Source organism: Macadamia integrifolia, chromosome 3 (genome assembly GCF_013358625.1).
Source record: "Macadamia integrifolia cultivar HAES 741 chromosome 3, SCU_Mint_v3, whole genome shotgun sequence".
NCBI lineage: Eukaryota > Viridiplantae > Streptophyta > Magnoliopsida > Proteales > Proteaceae > Macadamia > Macadamia integrifolia.
In genome coordinates this window covers 32,665,051-32,670,116 of record NC_056559.1, presented here as the reverse complement: position 1 = coordinate 32,670,116, position 5,066 = coordinate 32,665,051, and positions in this window count along the sequence as shown.

Sequence of the window (5,066 nt, the reverse complement as noted above, 5' to 3'; positions counted from 1 at the left end):
CCGAGACCGGCCTATTGTGCACCGACTTGGCCCGACCCTTTAATGATTGTAAAATACCTATTTTACCCCCTAAATTAAAGAATAAAAACTAAAAAGTAAAGACATGTTCACATTTTAAATGATGGTTATATTTGGTATCATTTATTGATTTATTGTCATTTTTTTGGGCTTGCATGAGTGGGCCGGAATATAATAATACATTTCAAAGAGGGCCCGTTTAAAAACCGGTTAAAGCCCGTTTAACATTAAACATGTCCGTAGCCCGGTTAAGGCCCGATTAAAGCCCGATTAAGGTAGCCCGATTATAGACCGAGACCGACCGACCGAATATAAAGTGTACCATGCCCTCAATAACTAAGCCCGATTAGTTAAATGGGCGAACACGGTGTAGCCTTTGAAGGTCTTCAAGCCCGATTAAGCCCGACCGAAACCGAACCGGCCCGACCGGTTGACACCCCTAGTCCAAGTAGCAAAACCGAGACCGACCATTTATAAACGGGCCGGGCTCAAGCCCGACACGTTTAATAAACGGTCCGGGCCGAGCCGGTCTATAAACGGTCGGTCCCGATCGGTTTGGTCGGGTCGGGCCACGAATTGACACCCCTATGCCTAGACATTAAATATTTAATCTTTTTTTTTTTATTATTATTCTCTTTTTTAATACATTCTTATGACCATTTAGGAAAAAAAGATTCTTTCATAAATCATGGAGAGGGTGGGAGAGAAATGTCTCTTGTTAACACAAACTTTTCAAAAGACCTTTTTTTTTTTCTTTAAAGAGAAAAGGTCAAAGTCAAATGAAACTGATTGACAAAATAGAAAAATGAAAATAATTGTTGTTGAAGGAGAAATTAGTTTTCCATCCAAAAGTTTTAACAACTTTCCAATGTTTACCCACCCAAAAGTCTAATGCTTTCCATGGGAAAATATTTGTTAATTTCTAGAAAACAAAATACAGCCCTAGGTCATCATAAAAATAGGTATCCCAAATAGGTAAGGTTTTCGAACATTTTGCAGCCTTTATACTCCAGGTTTACCAACAAGGAATGTGCTTATTGTCTCTAATTCTATAACAATGGCTATTTATGATCTTTACCAGTTACTTCCTGGAACCCTTAAAGTTGTTGCATTGTAAGGAGAAGAGGAGTGGTTTTGCAGCTAGGTCACCTAGATTTCTTCCCTATGTGACTCACCTATCTAGCAAACTCGCCATATCTTTAATTATAAATAGTTAGAATATATGAAACTAAGGAATGTGTGTTTAGGTTTGGAAACTAGTTTTTCCCCTTATAACGGCACAAATCAAACACCTTGGGCATGGTTGCCCAAAGCCACCAAATAGTTCTTGGCTTCTTTTCAAATGTCATTATTTTACTGTTGACAATTCAAAGTCAGGCTTGGTTGAGGTGGGTTTCTATGGGGGATTCTTCTTTCTTTTTCTTGAATTTGTTAGGATGAGGGGATCAGATAGGTTAGGGGTTCTTATGAAAAGACATATTAGAAGACTGAAGTGATCTAAAATCAAATCCACATTCATCCCTTGGCTATATACAAACCATTTGTTAAAAATCTTGACCAACAACGCCCACCCACAAATAAAGGTGACAAGGACAACCTCCTAATTAGTTTCTTCTGATATATCAATTCATCACACATGCATTGAGTTGCTGACTTGTAATATGATGCTCCTTGTGATGGAGGCATGACCAATTTTTTTTTTTTTAGTGAAAGTTTGGGATTGTTTGGCAACATGATACATCTAATTCACCTATAAAAAAAATTCTTCAATATTACTCTTTTTTGTGTTTTCTAAACTATCTAAAGGGCAGTTTTTATGAATAAAGGCAACATAGACGATGACGATAGAGGAAAGATATAGAGGATCACCATGCATGTAATGTTCTAGAATGAGGAAGAAGGAGTTTGAATCCTTTGGGGAAAAAAAAGTAAAAGTTGAAATTAAAGAAAATATTTTTTAAATTGAAGTTTGATATGAAATAAAATTTATTTGATTATAATTACCAAAAAAATTATAAGACACATGCGGGCAATATCATTTTCTTTGTGATCAATATTACTCATAAAATTTGTTTTACAGTTAAATCAAATGAAATTAATTACCAAAAAAAAAATCCACTGAGATTTGCAAAGAAAAAGTTTTGTATAAGGGGTAATAGAGAAGAAATCTTGTGTGCTCTCTATTTTTTTTTCTTAACAACCAAAGAGATGGAACCATTATTGCATCAGGAACTCTCCCCTCCTTATGTTCTCAAATATTGGAAAACTCTACATATCTAGACAGCTTAATGCATGGAACCTTTTATTTAAACATGGAATGATAACAGTACAAAATCAAGTATGCAATAGATTACATACTTGTTCAATGCTCTTGGCCACAGCAACCACATATATTCCTCATTATGTAATGTATTGGGATGATAACAATACAAAATCAGGCATGCACCAGAAGGAATGGGACAATTTTCAATGCTCATGTCTATTCTTTTAAAGAATCATTGTGGGAAGAAGGCCAACTTAGTTCCATCAAATTCTCAACCCCTCAGTTGGCAAGGGTCATTAGGAGTAGGCCCCAGTGAATGGTTGTATCAGGCTGTCTTTTTCTTTCATTTTTCATTGAATATAATTCTTTTCCCCTAATGGGGTGAAGTATTTTCAAAATTTCAGTTAAAACGGCTCACACAATAGGAATGTGAAGTTATTCAGTGCTCTTGACAATGATCTTACTCAAGCTATTGTTAAGTGATCTGTGAGTTACTTATTTCAGGGTTTAAGAGTCCTTTGTCTCTTGAGAACCTACTTTGTTTTATCTATTTAGAAATTTAAAATATTCTCCCCTCTAGGGGCTGTCCCACTGAAAAATAAAGTAAAGAAATTTATTCAGATAGGCTGAAGTTATAAGGAAGAATAATTTGATTAAAAAAAAAATTGGTGCCCTTCCGCATATTGGTATATCAGGTCTCTTTTTCTGTTCTCCTTTTATTTTTATTTTTTTTCAAGCAATATCAAGAGCATATAATATTGAAACTTTACATATTTTGAGAATAAAAATAATAATTTTAATGCTTTGCACATGTTGGATCAAGAAATATTTAGTTAACACTCACCAAGGTTGGTGAGAATATATGTGCAAATAATACATAGAAAATGTAAGAAATAAATAGAGAATATGCAAAAAATAAAAATTAAACAACATGAATTACACACACACACACACACATATATATATATATATATATATATCACCAAGGTTTATGAATTAACCCTCACCGTGATTTTGTTTCCTAACTTAAGACGTAATCTTTGATTGACAAAGCCATTGTGATTACTCAATATTTTCCATGTCTGAAATTGCCTCCGCGTGATTAGACCTACTACCTAAGTTGCTACATGAAAGATCGCTACTTATCTAGAGATATTTAATTTTACCATTCTAAATCCAAACAGGAAGTGCACTTAACAGGAAAAGTAACATCAATAAATTTTCTAGTGAATTCTTTTATAGTCATCTGCATCATTAATGCACCATATATATACTTCATCCATCAGATTTATTAACTCATTTTCCTTTTTGATGAACACAATTGTAATTTAATTAATCGCAACAATTGCACACTTAACTGATGTAATTTGTATTCTTATTTTGTTTAATAAAAGAACCTAGATTATTTTTCATAAATCTCATTTATTTGAAGTTTTTATTGATTTTATGTATTCAATTTACTTATTTATTCCTCTAATTAACAAGAAACTAGAGTTTCAATACACAAATTTCACTGACATAATTTATTATCTGTTGATCCCTTCTCAAATTTTTTGATGTAGAGTATTCAAATCTTTAATTACTCAAAAATTATTTTGGATCTTCCATCTTCCCTTTTGAAATTAATTTTCAAACACATAAGCTTATTGAGATAAAATCTCTCCAAAAAAATGGCCTCACGTTATCTACACACACAAATCTTTTTTCTCCATCATTGAAATAAGTCAATGGGTTGTTTTATACATAAAGATGGACTGAGAAAGCATAGCATTAACCCTACTTGCATTCATTTCCTTCCAAAGAAAATTCCAAGTAAGAATTCCAATTGTCTGGTTTGAGACATCCAATAAATTTGGAATGATATTGATAGAAATGCAATAAATGCATAATATATATTTTTTTGGTAATGATGAAAGGGTGCTCCATGTTAGTGATCATAGCTCCCAGGACAGGCCTCGTACGGCAAACAACACTTCCACTGGACCAATGGGTAATAGTGGGCATGCCAAGACTCGAATCCACAACTAACTGACTCGAATTTTCACCACTAGGCTACCAACCCCATTGCTAAATAAATGCATAATATAGCAACCTTAAATTTTGTTAATTTGTTTCAATCAACTTTTCAAGGATAGATATCCCTCATTGCTTCCAATCTGCAGAGATTGGGAGAAGAGGAAGTCTTGGTATCTAAAATAAGAAGAGCGGAGGGGAAGGGTGGGGAGAAAAGAAGTAGATCATCATGGCACCTTTATCCTTTTCATTGTCATTTTAGATTCGGTCTAGATATGGGTGGCTATGGTTTCAGGTTGAGCAAAGACAAACCAGCTTGAAGGTGACATACTGGTTTAAAAAAATTAAAGAATATCTAGTTAGCCTGACTTCCCCATGGAAGGACAGTAGAGCAAGGTTGAAGAGCATGTGCTCAATTTGAAGAGTTGAATTCTACACACGAAGAGAGAGAGAGAGAGAGAGAAATTGGGCACCCCAAGCTAATCAGTAGGAACAGCAATTCTGTTCAGTTCCAGCCCATGCTAAAACCACTTTGGCTGGTTCAAGAACTGAATCAATGAGGAACTGTTAGGGCCTAGTTTTCTTTTTTTTTTTTTGGTGAATTTAGTGCCTAGTTTTCAAGAGAATATTGAATCATCCATTATGGACTTAAAATTAAAATTGTTATTATGAAGCTAAGAAGTTTTTTTTTTTGCTAACTGTGGGTATTCAGGTCGAAACTTGACTAGTCACGCGGGTCCATACTGACCCTATAATCTCATGGACCGAGTCA